Source organism: Eupeodes corollae, chromosome 1 (assembly GCF_945859685.1).
Source record: "Eupeodes corollae chromosome 1, idEupCoro1.1, whole genome shotgun sequence".
Taxonomy (NCBI): domain Eukaryota; kingdom Metazoa; phylum Arthropoda; class Insecta; order Diptera; family Syrphidae; genus Eupeodes; species Eupeodes corollae.
Window position 1 is genome coordinate 221114149 of NC_079147.1, and position 22624 is coordinate 221136772.

Here is a 22624-nt window from a genome sequence, read left to right on the forward strand (position 1 = left end):
TACAAAGTCTTCAGCCCGCTGGAAAATTAGTCCTAGTTTATTTTTTGTATAAAAAAAAGATGTAGATTAAAAAAATCTTTGGACAAAAAAATATCAAAGCCTTTTATGTTGAAAACGACTAAGGATTTTAAAATGTAAATCACAGTGAGAAAGTAATTTGTCTTTTATCTGAAAGGATGAAAAAATATGCCAGTATTGATGATAAGGTCTGTTTATATTGTTCAATATGAATTTTTTGAACTCCAACAAAAAACATACAAAATCCCTCGAAATATTTTGAAAGCATGTTTAAATTTACTTTTATCAAACTACACATAGTTTATTTTGTATATGTTTTAATATTTACCATTTTATCTTTTTAATTTAAATAAATCTAAGAATTCTTTGACCTTTTTAGCCAGTTTATAAGATGTCAGAAATACTAGGTACACTAAATTCCTTACACAAATTTCTAGTTCTAGCTATGAAACTGAGACTAATTTTTTCGGATTCCATTTTTAATTATTCTATGCATATTGTTCTATCAATTCAACTCAGAAAATTTTAAAAAGTCTTGTTTCTGGCCAGGTCCGGGTTGATGGAAGGGCAACCGGGCGGAAGCCTTCACAAACAGGGGGCCCCCACAATAGAAACTTCGGAAAATTTTTGTTTCCAATCCCAACTAGTAAACACTAGTAAACACCTTTTCCTTTCACATGGATTTTTTGTTGTGCTCTTTTACCTTTACCTATAGCCTACAGTACTTTGTACATATGTACATGATTATTTCATTATATTAATATTTAATAACAGAAATCATTGATCTATGTGTATTTGTTCACTCCAATCAGGCAATCAGTGAAATATCAAAATCTCAACTCTTTGATTTCGTGCAGAATTTGTTCGAGTTTTTTTACAGCCAGTACAGAGCGGCACCGAATTCTGATTAAAAAATTATCGGAGAAGAAAAGCGGCCAGTTTTTAGTCTTGAAAAAGCTAAGCGACAGTCGTTGGTCTTATCGAGCTGACGCTACCAAAGCCTTAGCCAACCGCTATTCGGAATTCTATCGAAGCTTTCTCTCCTGAGCATTGAAAGCGATTTACTCCGAGAACTGGATTTCAACGAAATCATCAACGATTTTTCGGCAAAAAAAGCTCGAAAGGTTCCGTTCGTTAACCCTAAAATTTAATTATATATATATATATATATTTATATATGGGTTTTTTTCAATACTAAAGTTTATTGTTTTGCAATAAATTATTTACTGAAAAACACGAGTGAAAAAAAATGGTTTACTTTATTTTGAAAATAATTCGTAGCGTGGGGGCCTTCGCTCCTTCATTGCACCGAGGCCTCTGGACCTCTAAATTGGGCCTGGTTCTGACAATAAAGTTACACTTTTCCAATTGGTTTTGATGGCTTTAATACAAATCCGACTCCAAAATTACTCTATCACGTCAGATTTTTATAATATGACTTTTTAGATAGATAGAAATATAATTTTGTTTTCAAAAAGATTTTGCAAAGAAATGAGTAATGCTGGTTTTGACACTAACTTTTAGTTGCCTGTCGTCAGGTTAAAAAGGAAATTTAAAAATACATAAGCTTAGTCAGTAGATTAAGTTACATAAATTATAAAAATTCATTTATAATAAAATTGCGATAATTTATTGAACCTTTTAATAAGTAATATAAGTTTGAGTAGCAATGGCTATTAAGAACGTTGAGAATGAAAAAGAATGCCGCTGCCAAGAAATTTTTTTCTGCACGTTTTAAATACAGGCCTGGTTCCAATGAAGTGCATGGTATTTTCCGATTCATCCATATTACAAAATGTACAATTTCCATTTGTATCTCTTGAGAAAGCTCCATTGATATTAAGAAGCCCGCAGTGAGCTTTAAAAATTATGAAAATCATATCACGTGAATTGGAGTCATCAAAGTAGTTCGGTCAAGTTGTAATATTCATCATGAAATTGAGACTGTGTCACACTAACTGTAAATTCAGTCTAGTGTTTTTCTTTCAGTTTCAGTAAGAGGATGTTATGTAAGCTGGGTAGAATCATGTCATAGGAAAATCCAAACATCGATGAAAAAGATCCAACCATTCCTTAGCCCAGAAGATTTTCTTGTTTATAATGGCTTTCGATAAAATGCTGGGTAGTCTATTATTAGGAATATTAAGATTTCGTCTTATGAAAGAAAAATGTAGCTGAAGGGACGTTAGAAAACCCTTCGATACACCTGTTTCATTGTGCAGAGAATAGTTTGGCGTATTATTGGGCCGTAAAAAGCATCTTTCCATGAAGAAACGCGGACATTTGTCGACTTGTTTGTATTCACAATATCCCCAACTTGAGCACAGTACAACATAATAGCTTTTGAGGTGGAATTGTATATTTTAAACTTTGTTGAGTGTTGGACGGTATTGACTCGAAACAGTCTTGACCACGTTGCGTTGATAGAATTTTTAGATGCTTCCAATTTGTTTGTTAGATGCTAATTCTAAGGCATATTTTAACTAAAAACTACGCCAAGACTTTTGTATCGATTAGACAGATTTATTTCAGAATTATAGTAAAACCATTTTTCGCAAGCTGATCTTTTTCTACCATAGCGAAATATTATTATTTTCGACTTATCAAGATTTATTTGAAGATTCCATTGAATGCAGTAAGTCTTAAAACCCTCAATTAGCGTTTGCAAATTGGAAGGATTATCTGACAACAGTACAATATCGTCCGCATGTAATAGAGCGTTAATTTTAAAATCAATTAGAGAGCCTAGCACACATCCTTGACGAACACCTTTCTTAGTGTGTTTCTTCTGCTGTAGCAGTATCCTTATAAAGTGACTTTATAGTAGGAAGTATCTTCGAAGATTTTCCCAGAGCTTATAAATAAGAGCATTCCTGTCAATGCTATGCAGCCTTAAGGTCGAAGAACAAAGTGTCCACAGTAAAATAGTTGGCCCAAGCTGACAGTCTGTTCAAGAGAACTGTAGTAAACAGCTTATAAAGCGTATCAAGAAATAATTGTCCTCTATAGCTTTACACAATATTTGTATATTTGAAAAGTTGGTATATAATGGATTTTCTGAAAGATGATGGTAGCGTTGCAGTTTCAAGAATCTCAGTGAATAACTTCTGTATTTCCACAATAAGACAGAGACATGCATTTTCATAAAATTCATAAGGCATTCCATCAATAACCAGGAGTTTTCAGATCTTTTGATGAAGATATAGTAGAATATGTATGGTACAGCTCAATGGGGTTATCTAATCCTCGAACATATAGTAGTATGAGATAGTAGCTGAACCATTTGATGTTGTGGTTTTAATCGACTTTACGCGTATTTGCTTAGCACACATCCTTTCTATCTTTCACCACTATCTGATTCAAGTTGTTCAGTTTTAAATGAAATCCTATATTTTTTATTGGCAACATAGCAGTTTCTTCGACATATTTGCAGGTTTATTTTTCTGAAGGTTTTGAGGCGTTTAAGAGCATTTTTCCTGGCCATAAAACAAGCTAAATCAAACCAAGTTTTTTGGCTCAAACTTAACATTTTGCTGCATTGGAGCTCCATTTGCTTCATAAATACAGCTTTTTATTGCTTTGCAGAGTTCTTCAATTGAATCTGTTGCTATATGATGGTGGGAACAAGCAACACCTCTTTATAGTCGTACCATTTTAGAGATTTTTTCTAGAGATATCTGTTAGGTTGGTATTTTCTGCCATTACTGCTATTTTAGGGAACAAATTAATAGCATGTGATCTGAGAAGGTTACACAATCTACATTAAAATCTTCAACCAAATAAGAGATTGCGAACAAAGGGCAACTGTATAAATATGACTTTTTTATATTCAAACCAAAAGTAGTTTTCTTAATAAAATTAGTTAGGATTTTTCAAATCTTACTTCAATATTTTGTTTAAAATTGTCTACAATCTTTCTTATTTGTTAAAATATCCTCATTGGTTTTAAGTCTTAACCTAATAATACATTAAAGTTGTTTCAGGTTTTTCATGGTTTGTTCCGCATTGTTTCAAAGTCTTTTTTTTTAAATGCCCAAAAATGTGGGTTTTAGACCCGAAAAACTGATTTTGACCTAGTCCAAATTTTCGAAAATTGTTAAATGTTACTTTAGTTGTTCTGAACATTGTTCCAAGTTTTTGGAGCTCCATGATCAAAAATTCAAATGGAATCAAATTCTAGTCCCCTATTTTTTAAATTATTAGATTTTAGAATATTGTCTCAGTACTTTGAAGAAAGCTTCCAATGAGCTGACAATAACCAATTACATTTAAATTGTCTCATCACGTGGTTGACAGATTAAGTTCCAAAATGTTACAAGTTCATTGTCATATGCTTAACAGATTTAATTTTGTACTCGTATTGTTTGCTATCTGGCAATACTTTTTTCGGAGTTATTTTTTTGTTCAGTTTGGTTTTACATTTCATAATAAATAGACTTCCTCCTGAACAACGTTTTCAAATCGTTCAAATTATATAAAGAAAAACTTTGAAATGCGACCCGCACTGATAACTTCCAGTCCGGGCACTTCTGTGGATTTTTCTCAAATTTTTTCCACACAAAAAATTAATTACGAATAAACCAACCACTCAATTTTTTAAGTCTTTCTTTCATCGTTTAGTTTTTTCTGTAAAACTAAGTTTACTCGAAATCAATATTTTTGAAGACATGGCCGACGAAACATTATTCCTGAACGTACAGCGTGGAACAAAAATTCAATACATTACACTAAAGTTCTACGGTAGGAAGACATGACGTATCAACGCCTATTTTTAAAGGGTTATTAAAGTGAAATATGAATTTTTAGCTTATGCACTTGAAACTCTGTAGCTCCCATCAAGGGCGTACGCAGTACTTCGATCAGGAAGTATGGATGTTGGAAAACTCATTCGAGAACTTATTAAGTTGAATTTTCGCATGTTTTTTATATATAAACTTGTATGTATAGATTAACAATTTATATCATTTAAATCATTATAATTATATAAAGTAAAGCAACGCACGTGGGGCCTGACCTACTGTACTTTTTCCATGATTTCCTTCTATCTTTTCGAAAACATTTTTCTGTATACACTTCGACAATCAAACAGAAATCTACAAATTAAATCAAAAAAAAATAAATAAAAAAATCAAACTATTTAAATGATCTTCAATTATGGTTGATCTTAGCCACGTTATGACTCTACTCAACGTGCTAAAAGTTCTTCAACCGAAATGGCGGTGCACGGTAAAGAAATGGCTATAGGGCTAGAAAGGGCTATCGTTTAGTAATAGTAGTAATAAAAAACATTGATTCTAGTTGTTATAAAGAATTTAAGGAGTCAAAAGAACCGCTTGAAATGAAACATATCATTTTTATAGCTCGGAATTTTTGCATTATTTTTCGACAGGTTGGTTTATTCTTCAGTTGTATAGTTATTGACAGTTGCATTTTCATTGATAAATATCAGAGCTGTAAAAGAATGCAATCATTTGGTATTTCATCGCGAAAAGTCCCATTCATTTAACTGTATTTTGGGAATGCATTAACATTGCTTAATGCAATACTTTAACTTCGAAAACAAATTCCCAGTTAATTTTGAAGTCTTTTGTAAAAAAATCATTTAGAGCAGTTAAAAGACTTAAAATCAAAAGAATGCATTACTTTTTACTGCTTGCATTCTTGTAAGTCTTTTAAAAGTCTTTTACATTCTTTGCTTTATTAAGTCTTTTGATTGCATTCATTGTAATGCAGTCATTTGAATGCTTTGAAGTCTTTTTACTGCTTGAAGTCTTTCTACTGCTTGAAGTCTTTCTACTGCTTGAAGTCTAAAGACTACTTTTTATGAATGTATTGTGCAGAAGGTGTGATCATAGGCTAAAACATATAAGGTGGCTTCTAAAAAAAGACGTTTGTGTAGGTGTTCTTAGTTCGGACAGGAGAAACACTTTTTCAAAAAAAAAAAACTAACTCAAATATAAACTAAATTATTATTATAAACAGCGTGCAACATTAGCATTACTTTGTTGTATATTTTTTTTAAATTTCTGAATTTTATGCTTTCACTTTTTTTTTAAATTAAGTTGATTGAATGAAACATCTTATTTTTTCTTATGGTATAGAAAAATTGCGGAAATGTGGTTTTAACGTTTTTATTAAAATAATGAGAAGTACATGTTTGTGTTAATTGAATTGAAATGGCTGAGTTCGTTCAAACTTAATTTGATAGGTTTTTATTTAAATTTTGATAGACTTTGTATTTGTAAGGCTAACTACGAGTACAATATGAATTTAATAAGCAAAAGAGCAAAGTAAATGCTAGTCGTAAGGAACCTGATGATAAACTATATAGATAGACCTAAAGCACTCAAAAGACTTCAAGCAATAAAAAGATTTCAAGCAGTAAAAAGACTTCAAAGCATTCAAATGACTGCATTACATTGAATGCAATCAAAAGACTTAATGAATGCAAAGAATGTAAAAGACTTTTAAAAGACTTACAAGAATGCGAGCAGTAAAAAGTAATGCATTCTTTTGACTTTAAGTCTTTTAACTGCTCTAAATGATTTTTTTACAAAAGACTTCAAAATTAACTGTGATTTTTTTTTCGAAGTTAAGTACTGACATGAAATCAAATTATTCAAAATGTAAGTCTTTTCAATCATTTAACTGCAATACAAAAATGATTGCATTTTTTACAGCTCTGATAAATATACAAATTTAATTAATACATATATTGATAGTCTGAATAATAAAAACGTGCTCATAATTTTTAATACATTTTAGTAAATACTAAGCTAATAATTGTCTAATAGAGGTGGATAGAAATGTTTTCTTCCATTAAAATTGCACAATTATTGCAAACAAAAATTACAACTACATACATTTTAAATGGTTTGTTTTTCATGCTGACCTTTTTAATGAAAAAAAAATATTACTTAATTTAATAAGATAAAAAACGGAAGTTATCAAATTAAATTTAAATGTATCTAAAGCCAACAATCTATTTACATAAGTTTTAAATCCATTTTGTTCTATGGTTTGTCTTCCCTAAAAACTCCTTATAAGATACACCTTTATTTTTGTCAAAAACGAATAAAACTTGAACTAAATGCACATAAATCAAGACGGTACCATGTTCGCTTGTCATAATTGCATGCTTGTCACAGTACACCACTTTAAGTGCTTTCTTGTATTTATGTTTAAATGAACAAACCTTCTTCTATATTGCTCTATTCTTCCTTTATGGGACCTTAAGTAAAAATCTAATATAATCTTTCGAAAAAAGGGTTAAAAACTCCCAAAGGAAACTGTCCCATAACAAAAACACTTTCCTTATATCACATGGAAGAAGGTACCTACATATATGTATGTTAGTTTGAAGAAGGACATGTAGGAACATAAAAGGATCAAATTGTAATTATTTTCTTATTTCGTATAAACATGTTCTTCTATTTCAAAATTGTATTTTCATAACAATTCATCCTCATCAAGAGGTTGTCATAATCTTTTAAGAAATTAATTTGCATATTTAATTTCTCCCTCCCAGACCATAGCCGCCACCCAGTTTTTCTTCCACAACAAAACGAACTTCTTTCCCAACATAACGTTTTGTTTTTTTGGCGGCGTGATCTTTGTGTTATATAATTTTTTTTTCTTACAAACAGAAAAGAAATGTCCTGAACGAGAACAATGTCTTGACTTTGATCCTGTTTTCTTTTTTTTTTTAAATTTTTTTGTTTGTTAAACCGTTTTGTTATTCATGAGATTCTATAAGAAAGCATTAAAATGAAATAAATTTATATAAATTCATAATATTGAAGTTTTTGTAAACACCAATTTTCAAATACGAAACCAAAGGATTACCTAGCAATTAAAAATTTAAGAGGGTCTATAGCTTAACTAGTAAATGTCATACAATCGTAAGACATAATGAAGGCATGGTGTGTATGGTATACAAGTTCAGGCGAGTGACATCTGTTCGTTCAGAATTAACAACACAATTTAAGTTGGTAATTCGATGAATCCAAAACTAACCACTTTAATAGTTGACAACTGAACATAAAACCGCCATGAAAAATTCCTATCATTAATAATCTCCAATTTAGTGAACCTTAAAAGTCAACTTTTTCTCTGATTGTAAAAGACATCATTAGATAATTAGAATTACATATTTACAAAAAATTATTCACGGTCTACACTAATGGCCTCGTCGCAGTCGCAAAACCAAAAGAAAACTAAAACCATGTCCATTGTCCAACTATAAAATCGATTCGCGAGCTGCAGAATCATTAATCAAGTCGTGTGCAAAAAAGTACACATCTTGATTATTATTGCAGTTTGTAACTGTCACCCTTTCGAGACAATTATTAAATGAACAATTATTATGTCGTGTAGGTTTGAGTTTTTGAAAAATGTATCGTTAAAATGTTCTACGATTCGTGCCATTCTATGTTTGACATCATTAACCCTCTGCCATAGAGTATAGAGGAACATAGTATACTTACACCTTGAGGCGACCTGTCCAACGACATATGGCGCACTTTGTCCACGATTGCACAAACTGGTGACTTATGGACTTCAATCAGCGACCATGTCCAGTATTGCACACAGTGCACACGGCATGGTGCATTTCGCTGTTTCCTTGAATATGGATGTGTGCAACGAGAAAAAAGGGTGTTTTTCCGTCATACACTGTTATATATGTATTCGACAATCAATGATAACACATTTCTTGGAATTATAAATGAATTTTGAATTTAGAATCATCCAGTTTTGTTTTTCAAAACACCTCAATTAATTTACAAGTGACACTAAGGACCGTTCATTTTTACAGCAATTTTGTTAGTACGATTCTAGATATTACTCCCGCAGATTCTAGATGATCAATAAAAACCTACTGATAACTTATATTCATGATTAAAAACTGAACTTATTAGTTCTTAAAATAAACTCTCGGTTGTTAGGAAGGGTGTCGTCTATTATTTATATTGAATATAACCTGCGTTATCAACTTAATGGTCCTTAAGTTTTGAAAGCTCAATTGAATCATGAACTTTAAATATAATAAAACGTATTTCTGAAACTGGTAAACTTGTAGACTGTAAGGACTCAAAGTCATTCTAGTACAATGTACGGATTTTGAGAGGTCGCAGCAAGTCATCGTCTTTAAGTATTAGGGCTGACGACCTGGCCACATGCTTTGAAGGTTAACTACTGCCAGATCCTGACCAGAATTAAATTTGTTTTGCCCTGCAATATGTTTAGATCGATGAAATAGACTCTCCTTTTAGCATGGTTGAGATGTTGGCTTCTCAAAGCAGAATCAAAAATAACAAAGCAGCGGGTTTGAATGGCATGCCTATCGAATTCTATAGGAATTCAACTCTTGAATTACTCGAGCGTGTGTTGGGGTTATTAAACAAAATTTTTACAGAAGAGAAATTTCCGATCTACATTCGTTTGGCTACAATATTTCCTCTATTTTTATGAAAAGGGTAATCCGAGTTCACCAGAAAATTATAGAGGCATTTCAGTTCTGAGCTCACTAAGAAAACTGTTTGCACAAATTTTTTACGTTTTGTGATTTGGATTAAAAGAAATAATTTGATGAGTCGATATCAGGCTGGTTTTCGGGCGGTCCTTTCAACGGTTGATAAAATGTTTTATCGAAAAAAAAGGAGCCCTTATACACTTTCTTCTTCGACTTTAAAGTTTTTTTTGATACCACCAACAGAACATCTTTTTTATATAAGCGAGCAGTTATTTGTCTTTCAACCAAATTTATTCAGATTTATGAACAACTTTTATCAAACACTCTGCAAAGGTTTGTAATAGTATACCTATGTCAAATTCCTTTAAAACCGAAACAGGTATTCCACAAGGCTGTATATTGAGTCCGCTGATGTTGGCTCTTATCAATGATATTGAAAATAAATTACCGGGAGGCGTCAATTATGGCGATTTATCTTTGAAGATTTTGCTTTATGCTGATGACCTGATGGTGTTTTCTGATAACCCAGTGACATTGCAGCTTTAGATAAATAAACTTAAACAATAGTGGGATTCGTGGTATCTCAAAATCAGTATTTCTAAATCTAAAATTATGGCTTTTAAACCTCAAAACCGTTCAGATACTAATGTACGAAATTGGACATTAGACACTATTGAAGTTGTCAGCGAGTATAAATATCTTGGTTTTACTATCACTCACAATTTGAACCTTTAAAAAATACTAAAGAGAAACTGATGCTAATCAGCTATTAACTCGATGTGGTCACTTTTTTTGAAGAAGCTTTGTGGACACTACATTGAAATTTAAGGTTTTTGAGGCTACCGTGAACAGTTTATTTTGCTATGGGAATCAAGTATTTGGATACAAATTTCTAGAGGAAGTTACATATATGGAAGTTATTGAACGATACTTTTTCCGACTGCCGTGTAGCACGCCTAAGTACGTCATATATGTTGAGTCCGTGCTTACTCAAATATATGTTAGAAATTTAAAGTCCAACGCAGACTATCTTATTAAAGTTATGCATAGACCTGCCCAAGCAAATCCTGCTTATATCACCCATGCATGCTCTTGCCATATCACATAATTAAGCAATGAATCTAAATGCAAACAACAAATAAGAATGGAGAAATATTTTTTATAACTACATTTCGATGGTTGATGATACTTACTTACTTAGGTCCTCAGACCTGTTAAGTCCGTTGGAAACCCTTTAAGTGGCATAGGGCCTCTACTATGCCTACGCGCCATCGCGTTCGGTTTCCGGATATGTGTTTCAGATCCCTCCAACTTTTGCCTTGTGAGTTTGTGACGCTGATTACGCCTCCATGCAATGCAGTCGTTACCTTTTCGAAGCGTCTGTCCAATTCATTGCCACTTACGTCTTCGTATTATAGAGGCTATAGGTTCCTGACCTGGCCTTCTATGGAGGAACTCATTTGATATGCGGTTTGGCCAGAAAATCCTTAGGTTGTTACGAAGACATCTATTCACGAATGTTTGCAGCTTTCTTGTTATGGCTGAAATAACCTTCCAAGTGCTGAACCCATAAAGAAGCACAGATTCGACATTGTGCGTAACTGTCGTAGCTTTGTTCTTAATCTGATAGAGCTATTCCTCCAAATTTTTGACAGCATACCGAACACCGCTTTTGCTTTGCCGATGCGGCAGATGTGTTCTTGTTCGGTTCCGCCTTCGATGGAGACGATACTTCCAAGGTATTAAAAGCTTGCCACTTTTACTACCGCTAGCGGGGGAGTAATTTTTTTGAGAGGATGGTCGGGTTCCGAGGCTGATCGTTTTTGTTTTGCCGGAATTAATTTTCAGCCCCACAACTTCTGCTTCTCTCTCCACACTTGTTGTGATTTGATGGAGAACCATGATCCTATAAGATAGCAAGCAAACATCGTTCGCGTAATCGAAGAGCTTTAAATAGGATGTCAAAGTCAATTGGATCCCTCTGCCACCTGACAACGCTGAACGCAGTACACCGCTTATCACCAACAAAAACAATATTGGCGATAGAATGCAGCCCTGTCTGACTCCGCTTCGGATTTCAAAACCATCTGACAACCTACCATCGTGCAGAACGTGACACTTAGATCCATCATATGTTGCTTTAATAATAGCAATTAGTTTTTCTGGGATGCCTCTCCTCCGCAAAGCTAACCAGATATAGTCCCTGTTAACGCTATCAAAGGCCTTCTCAAAGTCGACGAACAGCAGGAGTAATGGCAATCGACGATAAAATGTACAAAACTAATTTCGGAAGTGGTAGGGAATCACTTTAGCCGTCTTAGTTTAACTTTGGGTGATTAGGCTGATATAAGTTTGATATTGAAAATACGAACTGTAACTCTTGAACTCAACTACAAGACCACATAGAACTGACATTGATGCAATTTGTTCACTCGGCAACTCAAACCAAAACGAAGATGTTTACCATTTTTTAGCAACTTGCCCTATTTTAGAAGAAATCCGTAGACTTCTTTTTGATAAAAGCTCCCTTTTGTCAGAAGAATGTTTTCGTGTTTTGAACGGGGAGTATGGTTGGCAATTGCTGGTACGCTATGCCTCCCATGCAAATAATTAACGTTTAAACTAAACTAAAAGTCCATATTCTCCGAAACCTTTCCACCTCTCCGCCATCTTCGGTTTTTTGTTAAAACAAAATTAAACTTAAATATTTTGAACAATCAGTTAAAGTACCTAATTGGTAATTGTTTTTTTTTTCATATTAACACATATTTATTGTTAACTATTCTTTTTCTTCTTTAAATTACTTTGCTACTTTAACAAAACAATCGTTTTTAAAGATAAAAAAAGTATATCTATTTCTATTATTGTATTTCTGATTAGAAAACAACTAGTTCTTCATCAGAAATGATTACTTGTTTAAACTATGTATTGAGTGTGATTTTAAATTGATAAATGGTAATTATCAAATTTTAAGTTTTCATTTGCTATTCAATGAGAGTGTTGGGCATTGAACATATTGTCCTAAGCCATAATGAATAGAAAGTAAATGTTTAATTTATCAATCAAATGTTGCTCAATTTCATAATGAATGAAGTTTTTCAATAATTTTTCAATTATTAAAGTGATAAATGACACTGATTGTTCATATTATTCTTTAAAAAAGAGCTTCGTTAAAATTGAATCAATCATTCGTTAATAGGGGTTTGCATTGGTAAATAAAGATTTCTGTCAAAAATTGTATTATTTGTGGCGCATGCAACACGAGTGTAATTTCGTGTACTTGTTAACGAGCTGTCAAATTAACAGCCAAATACTAATTTTTAAAATTGCTTATAAACTTGACAAAAAGAAATGAAAGAATTTGTAACTTACCAGCAAACATTTTCAAATATCAAAATTATTCGTATATTTTGTTTATTTGTATTGTTAAATTTTTACCAAGGAAATGCTAAACACTGGTTCACGATACTTGTTTATATATGTTCTTCCAAAACATCTTATTTTTCTTTACAATGTCTTCAAATTGTGTACAATTAAAAAACAATAAAACAATTTATCTGGAAAGTCTGTAACTTTCTGAAAACTATATAAAAACATTTATTACAAAATTAAGTATTATTTAGGCAGGTTTTTTGTTTATCACTTACGTCTTTCTCGAAATACTTACTTACAACATCTTTTACAAAGCCTTAGATCCAATTTTTGTTTTGCTTTTGGAATTTAATTTTCATCAAATCAAGAAAATCGTCACTTATTCATAAATTTTCAGAAGAATAAGTTGAAGTTGTGAATCTACTGATTCGTTTGAAATTGCTTCCATATTTTGTAGAATTTGTCCGTTTAATGTTTGTTCAATAACAAACTCCTTCGACGAACAAAAATACAAATAAAGAGAAAGATTTAAAATTTTAAGCTGACAGCTAAAAATTGTATTAGTTTAAGTGCAAAGAGGAATAAATCTGCCGAAAAATCGAGTTATGCAGTTTTGATCTCAAGTCAAAAATAAATCAATTTATTTTGCCCCATGTTTGCATTTCATGGGGAGAAAATTTGGGTTTTGACAGATCTATATCAACAATTAATTGATTAAATTTACCTATGGAAACCCTATTAACTTTTCTCTCCTGACAATTTTTTTCCGAAAAACCATTAAAATTCTTCTAAATGTAGCAGCGTTAAAAGCGTTTTCCGACATTTTTAAACACAAATTGTCCAAAAGTAATTCTTGTCATGAAAAGTGCTTTCTCAAATCAGCCCTTCAAATGTGGCTTAAAACTGTAATTCCCCTCCATCCCTGACAACTTGACTCGTACACAGAAATGATTGAGATATGTAAGTCACTAGGCCCTAGTTCTCAACAGACTGTTGCGCTACCTAATTTATTTATTTTAATATTCTTATCTAAGTCACTAAAACAGACACAAAAAAACACCCTGTTTTACTTAAAAGTGTCCAAACAATCCAACATCTCTTTTTCATCGAAAAATCAATATGCTTTTGTTTAATATCCAAAGTGTGGTAATGTTTAACTAGAGGCAGAAATGTCAAGAGTTTGAAATTTGTCAAACTATTGACATTTGGTAGGCTATGTACACATTGCACATATGAGTAGATGGATGCTTTTAAAAATATGCAAACGCACTCTAGCGTGACATTTAATGCATGTCGTGTGGTCGGACCAAAACAAACACGTGCCTTCGTGAAAGCGATAGCATCACATGTCAACAAAAAAATATATAAAATTGAAGAAAAAACAGTAAAGATCAAAAACGCCATAATGCAATTACAATTTGATTGTCTCAATCAACATTAATGACAGACTCAAATTAAGGAACAATATTGTACAGAAAAGAATAGCACACACCTTCTATGTTTTTTTATTCTTTATACATACATATGTACCTTTGTAGTGCAGCACGGGTTTGTCTATAAAGCGATAACCACAAAACGGTATGCGTAGGTTAATGGGTTTTGACATTTTAAGGGTTAGAACTTTTTTTCGAATTATGTATGAATTTAGAAGAAAATAATTGATCTTTTTTTTACTGATGTAAAACTAATGTATAATTACTTTATTTTCGATTGAAGATAAGGCCCAACTGAATACTCACATCAGCCGTGTTTTAAAGGTGTTAGATACTCAAATAGAAGTCTTAATCTTAAATCTAACAATTTCTGTGAGTACTTTCAATCTTAGCACAAAATGTATTCCTTCATTCTATATCAATCAATAACTGTCATATAGCAGGCTTAAGCCGTGAATTCAAATTCGTCATTCAACTTTAAGAATATTTAAATTAAGGGGCTAGACCACCCTAGAATTTTTTAAAATTCGATTTTTGGTACTTTAAGTTGTTGCGTATGATCTCAAAAAATGTTGTGCTTAAAGATTATGACCTGAAAAATAGCCTTTTAGTACTAGGTTTTACATTTTAGTACTGACATTGTCGATAAATTAGTCATTATTTTCTTATACTTAAAGTTTCAAACGGGTTTATCTCAATACATCCTTTTTTATATTTATAGGTCAGTTTTAAACTTATTTACTTTAAATTTAAAACATAGAATTTTGTATATTGCGGAGTTCATTTGTTATTAACAATTATTTGACGGTTTTCAAGTCAAATTTTGCATTTTTCACTTTAGAAGTGTATCATTTGGCCATATACGTACTTTTCTAGCAGTAAATATGAACAGATATTATTGATATGCTTTACGTGAGCACCTTCCGTTTAGGATTCATTTCACGGTGGTCCTACCCACAATATCGGATCCAAGAAAAGTGTTGGTCAACACCCCAGGATAGTAAAAGGTGATTTTTTAAGAGCTTGAGAACTTTAAAAAAAAAAAAACGCATAAAATTTGCAAAATCTCATCGATTTTTTATTTGAAACGTTAGATTGGTCCATGACATTTACTTTTTAAAGATAATTTCATTTAAATGTTGACCGCGGCTGCGTCTTAGGTGGTCCATTCGGAAAGTCCAATTTTGGGTAACTTTTTCGAGCATTTCGGCCGGAATAGCCCGAATTTCTTCGGAAATGTTGTCTTCCAAAGCTGGAATAGTTGCTGGCTTAATGTGTAGACTTTAGACTTGACGTAGCCCCACAAAAAATAGTCTAAAGGCGTCAAATCGCATGATCTTGGTGGCCAACTTACCGGTCCATTCCTTGAGATGAATTGTTCTCCGAAGTTTTCCCTCAAAATGGTCATAGAATCGCGAGCTGTGTGGCATGTAGCGCCATCTTGTTGAAACCACATGTCAACCAAGTTCAGTTCTTCCATTTTTGGCAACTAAAAGTTTTTTAGCATTGAACGATAGCGATCGCTATTCACCGTAACGTTGCGTCCAACAGCATCTTTGAAAAAATACGGTCCAATGATTCCACCAGCGTACAAACCACACCAAACAGTGCATTTTTCGGGATGCATGGGCAGTTCTTGAACGGCTTCTGGTTGCTCTTCACTCCAAATGCGGCAATTTTGCTTATTTATGTAGCCATTCAACCAGAAATGAGCCTCATCGCTGAACAAAATTTGTCGATAAAAAATCGGATTTTCACCCTTTATAAGTACCTACTATCCCAGTACAATTTCATAGTCATGTGTAAGGCATGAACTACAATCCTTCCTGAGGAGCGGGGCCTATCTAACGCCTCTTGCATACTTGGCTTAGGTGGCAAACAGTACCCTTAGAATGCCATTCGTTCCGCATATGGCAACCACACCCACCACGATACTCGATACTGCCTTTCAGACAGGTGGTATTAGGGTGCCCAGTTATATGAAACACTAGAAACAACAAGACCCAAGGCTCCTGTCTCCCGTGGTAAAAGAATATAGCTTCCGATGGAGCTTCGCAACCGCGAAGGTTACTTCCAGATGGATTCCTTACTGTCCAAGGTCTGGCAGCCTTCATATTACTCTGCGCGACCACCAGTTGAAATACTGGTAGTAATGCATAGCAACACCAATACATCGAAATGACACCATGATACACAACGCAGGAACCTTTAATGAGATTCCCAAGCCAACTCATGAGGCCAAGCTCAAATGTATTTATCAGTAATAAATAGTAAAGCCTAATACACCCCAAAGCACATCCACGCAAAAACACATACACACAAAAACAGACATATATTAGCTTATCTTAACAATACAATAGTAGCAACCAAGACTGGTATTGGCTCTTTGCACACGCTAATATAAACTGTCACTACAACCTTTGCCCTACACTGCAAGCTAGACAACTTAGTTGACTAACCTACCTACCGCTCTCCTACGTACAAGAACTTGTTTTGCATAAATCTCTAGGTTCCCAGCAGTTTTCCTATTACTAAGGATTCCTCTGAATACCCAATTATCTTCATGTCTAATAACTGCCATACTAGAGAGATCTCTATTATCTGAATAGTGAGGACAGTCTACCAGGAACACTCCGCTGTTCTCGAAAGTGTCCTCCTATGCAAAAATGCATTCAAGGACCCGTGTCCTGTGAGTAAATAGCCCATGAAGAGTGAGAAACCAAAGTCTCTAACCCATACTGCCTGATCTATGTCGGGAAGAAACTCAAAAGTTACCCTTCCCTTCTCACTATCTGTCCATCTAGATTGCCATCTAGTGCACACACATCTATTTAGCAAATCTTTAATATGCCCTACTCTCCTTTCAGTAAAATTTGAGGCCTCCTCCCAGTCCGTTGAGCGTTGTGGACAAGTCTATTCCTAGACAGCATGCCCTTAGCAGCATCATGGAAGTTTTATCCACTGCAAGAAATACACCCACATTCTCACCCCAGGAGCGAACTCTGCCCATGGCCACTGTGCACCGTCTTTCAAGCTTGGCACGAGAAGTAAATATGAACAGTGGAATTAAAATTTAAAATTACAGGAACAGTTAAGGCCGGCCATGGACCCTTAAAACAACCTTTCTCGTAAAAATGCTACACAGCAGCCAATCTTATTTATCGCTTCAAACAAACTACTTTTAACAGTCAATGATAATGTTTTATAAAACTCCATTTCTGTAAATCAGATAAATAATGCAGGTTTTCTGGGAAATTCAATACTTTTTACATTTTTTAATTAATTGTTTACATTTTTCTTTTTGAACTCGAATTTTTTTCACATAAAAAGAAGATAAACCAATTAATAAATTATTTTTTTTTGTTTATTCTAAAAAGAGCTATCTATGGTCAAAAAAATGTCGACCATAATATCAGAATATAACAATGTTAATTGTTGTCTGATGCAAAAAGCAAAAAAGAGGCTGGGATGCGACTCACACTGATAACTTCCCATCCCTTCTGTCAATTGGTCTTGCTTGAAAAACTTTTCGTTTTGGGTTAAAAAAGTTGTCGGTTGAATTATTATTAAAAAAATTAAAAATACCAACAATATTTTTCGTATAAAGAAATAGCTAAGTTTCAAAGTCTAGTTTTGTTACCGAGATTTTTAGTTGAAAACAAATGTTTACCAATTTTAGCAGGGTTTCTTTAATTTGTACAAATTAATGAAATTAAATTGAGAGAAATCAAGAACCGAACATCAATTTTTAACAAATTTGCGTACTATTTTTTGTAGATTCTTTTTTTTATGAAAAAGCGAAACTAAATATCGAAATCAATATTTTCTGTGAAATAAAAAAAGTTTGAAAACAATATTTTTAATTTTTGAAAAGCTATTCGAGTCGAAGCTAAATTTGTATCATTTAAACTGTCTATTTGATTTTCCTCAAAATTTTAATAAATGTTGACAACAATATTTTTTAAAAGAAAAAAGTAGTTTAAAACCAATATCTCAAGGTTTTAAAAAGATATTTGACTCGAAAATCTATTTTTACCAACTTTTATTAATTTTCTGTTTAGATTTTTATTTTTATTTTAAACTGAAAACGGTATTTTTCGTGGCATAAAATTGTTTTGGAGATAATATTATTTTGTATACGTAAAGTTTTCGAGGTGACAAATTTTTAGTTCTTACTTACTTACTTAAGGTGGCGCTACAGTCCGGGGCGGACCTGGGCCTCAACCAACAAGCGTCTCCTGCCAGCTCGGTCCCTAGCTAGCTGTCTCCAGTTTCGCATGCCGAGTTGGTTGAGGTCCTCTCCCACCTGGGTGCGCCACCTGAGTCACGGTCTTCCTCTACTGCGGCGTCCCTCGGGGTTGGATTCGAAGACCTTCCGGGCTGGAGCGTTGATGTCCATCCGCTCTACATGACCATCTAAGCCATTGGACTTTAATTCTGCTAACTAGGTCAGTGTCGCTGTACAGCCCGTACAGTTCTTCGTTATATCTTCTCCTCCATTCTCCATCTATGCGTACGGGACCAGAAATCATCCGAAGAATTTTTCTCTCGAAGCATCCTAAGACGCTCTCATCTTTCTTTGACAGGGTCCAGGCCTCAGAGCCATAAATGAGAACCGGGATGATGAGTGTCTTATAGATGGTGATTTTACATGCTCGAGAGAGGACTTTACTTCTCAATTGCCTTCTAAGTCCAAAGAAGCAGCGATTTGCAAGAGTTATTCTTCGTTTGATTTCAGCGCTGGTGTTGTCTGCATTAATAGCGGTGCCTAGGTAGACAAAGTCCTTAACTACCTCAAAGTTATAGCTGTCCATGGTGACGTTTTATCCAAGACCGTCGCAATGCTCAAAAACGCTCCACTGACATCACGCTTTGATCTTCCAATTATGTCAATATCATCTGCGTATCCGAGTAATTGGATGGATCTTTGGAAGATTGTTCCTCTAGTGTTGACGGTTGAGTTTTGCACAATTCTTTCCAGAACGATGTTGAAGAAGTCGCATGACAGTGCATCGCCTTGTCTAAAACCTTTTTTGACATCAAATGAATCGGTATAAGATCTTTTCCGACCTTGATAGAGCAGCCTGCATTCTCCATCGTCATTCTGCACAAACGGATAAGTTTGGCAGGGATGCCAAAGCTAAACATTGCTTTGTAGAGCTCTTCCCTTTAGATGCTGTCATCCGCGGCTTTAAAATCGATAAAGAGATGGTGGGTATCGATTTGAAGCTCCTGGGGTTTTTCCAAGATCTGCCGTAGTGTGAATATTTGGTCGATAGTGGACTTTCCTGGTCTAAAGCCACACTGATAAGGACCAATCAGGTTGTTGACGAATGGCTTCAGACGTTCACATAATACGGCAGAGAGGATCTTATACGCAATGTTAAGGAAATTGATGCCTCTGTAGTTGGCGCAGTTTAGAGGGTCTCCTTTCTTATGTATCGGGCACACTATGCAGAGATTCCACTCATCGGGCATGCTTTCTTCCGACCATATTTTGCAGATGAGTTGGTGCATGCTCCGTACCAAGTCATCGCCTGCTGCTTTGAATAGTTCGGCAGCGATGCCGTCAGCTCCAGCAGCTTTGTTTGACTTAAGTTTAGATATAGCTATCTTCACTTCTTCAAGGTCGGGTAGGCGGAATTGTTGATCTGCGTCGCCGAGGTTGAGTGGTTCTATCTCCCTTACAGCGGAATTCGGGTCATCATCGCCGTTATATAATTTGGAGAAGTGTTCTTTCCATATTTTCAGCATCGACTGTGGTTCTACTACGAAGTTCCCTTGATCGTCTTTACAGGCTTCGGTTCGTGGCTGGTACCCTTGGGAGTTTTTTTTTACCTTTTGGTAAAATTTACGAACCTCATTCCTGTTGTGACATCCCTCTATCTCCTCGATCGCGCGCTTCTCATGCTCTCTTTTTTTTCGTCTCAGAAGCCGGTGTTCCTCTCTCCTCTTCTGCTCGTAGAGCTCGCGAGCAGCTGAAGCTTGAATCCGTTGTCGGAGGTGGTGTCGTTCAGGCTGTATCTCCCGATTATGCCACTAAAGATGTCTTCTCTTCCTAGCTGGGCATTCAAATCTCCTAAGACAATTTTAATGTCATAGCCAGGGCACTGCTCATATGTCTTGTCCAAGAGCTCGAAGAATATGTCTTTGGTGTCTTCATCTTTCTCCTCTGTTGGGGCAAACATTTTTAGTTCAGTTTTCTTGATTTATAAAAAAACCGTTAGTACTCTTGTTTGGTACCACGTTGGAATATATACTATAAATTAAATTCAAGTCTCTAGCTTCATTGCTTCGGCAGATATTTAGGGTTAACCAAAATGTTCACCTTTTTTTAAACTGCTTTATTAAAAAAAACGCCCTCGCAATTTTCTTGACAGCCCTTTTTGCATCTTTCTGCCTTATTATCTGTACAACAAAATTTATTTGAAGTCGATATTTCTATCTTTGAAATAGATGACGACAATTTCTATGAAAGATATGGATTCGATAAAGATACTGCTAAGTTTGTAGTTGATCTTCTAAATATTGAAGATCGAGCTTGTCTTAACTTTTTCTCGTCTTAAGTACGATTTTTATTTTGTTACAACAGGTGGATTTCATGGAATTTCTCACTCAATAGTCAGCAAAATACTTTCAAGGACTTCAAAGAAATTGGCTCTAAAACGATCGCATTTTTGTTCACTCTAGAAGTCTTTCTTCATAGCTTTAAGTAAAATTGTACTAGAATTGTAATTGTAGTAGAATAAACATTAGACCTTTTTCTAACTAAAGAGTGCTGCTTAACTCTTTTTGAATACCAGCTGTTTCTAACCTGGATATTAAATTAAGACACTAGATAGTTCAATTAGACTCAGGTTTAAAATATGACTATGAATATGCCTCCTGTGTGCGAGTACTGTTGGCAGGGATGGAAGGGACCTACAGTCTTGAGCCGAATCCGAACGGCAAATTTGAAAAAGCAATTTTCATGACAAGAATTACTCTTTAAGAATTTGTCAATTCCGCGAAAGAGGCAGTACTAGTGAATAAAACTTTAGGTGGCACAGGCAGAAATCGAACCCAAGACCTCTCACATGACAGTCCAACGCACTAACCATCATCCCACGGGTACTACAATTTAAAGAAATGCTGTGTTTCAAAATCACCTTAAGTGACCATTAACACTTTTGTTGTTTTAAAACGTGAACTTAAAAAGCAAAGTTTTGCCCAGCGGAAAATGTTAAGGTTGACGCTAAGTCTATTCTATTTGACCAATACATTGTTTGAATTCCTTGTTACCCAATAATTAGCCGTTTTAGCAATACATTTTGCTTAAAATTAACTAACAATTGTTAAACATTTTTGCATTGGTGTAAAGTAAGAGATGAATTGGATTTACAGTTTTTGTGTCGAATTCAAATGTCGAACTTGAGAAGCACCTTTCATAACAAGAGTTTATTTTGAAGGATTTGACAATTCTTTACAATTTCCTACAAATTATATTATGTTTTGCAGAAACCGCTGTTCAAGAGTCCGTATTAAACGATCCAAATCGGTCAATTCCACTATGCGGTGGCGATCTATAGAATTGTGTATAGCTCAGACCACATTACATAGTATTTGCGTAAGGATCATGGTTTAAACCATACAACTCATAATTTGAAGCCGATGGACACCGTCGTGGTTACTGTATATTTTTGGGCCGTATTGTAAGATATGGACTTGGACTACATGTAGTGTTCATAGGATGGTTACACAAGCTACACAGCGCACCTTACAATCGATTTATTGAAGAGTTCGTTTTATGAGCGTATTATCTCAAAAAATAAGTCAGTCTATTAGCCGGTATTTGCCAAAAAGCCGGCTAGAAGAGCTCAGAGCCAACATTGAACGCGATAAACAGGTCGTTTGGCCAAAATGTGTGGCCGGTAAACGAAAACTAAGCCCAACATGTTCACGGCTGAAAACGTACTCACAGTGGCCGTATGAACGAAGTCGAGTTCCATTTATAAAGGTTTTTATTGTACTTCAAGCCGATAATGAAACTTTTGAAATATCTCAAAAGGCTTGCATTTTATTTTGACACAAGTTGGTAAGTTCTTACTGAAAAACACTTTTTAACAAATCAAATATTCACCCCAAGAAAAATAAAAAGTAGATAATATTTTGGCAAAGAAGATGTTGCTCTATTTAAAATGTAAGGTTCAATATTCCTATAGTGACTTACATCATTACTCTGTGCGAGTCTTTATACCAGGGATGCCGAATCCAAATGGCTTATTTTAGAAAGTCCTTTTTATGGCAAAAATTATTCTTGGAGTATTTGTCAATTCCTCACAAGAGGCAG

At 34.3% G+C, this 22624-nt stretch overlaps 1 long non-coding RNA gene across 1 annotated transcript in view; it reads left to right on the top strand.

Annotated features, from left to right (window-relative positions):
• LOC129938839 (uncharacterized) overlaps positions 1 to 21918 on the top strand; it is a 204390-nt gene extending 182472 nt beyond the window's left edge. Inside the window, exon 4 of the long non-coding RNA XR_008780488.1 lies at positions 21793 to 21918. This is a non-coding gene — a long non-coding RNA (uncharacterized LOC129938839). The remainder of the gene's footprint in view (positions 1 to 21792) is intronic.
• Positions 21919 to 22624: the final 706 nt, after the last annotated feature.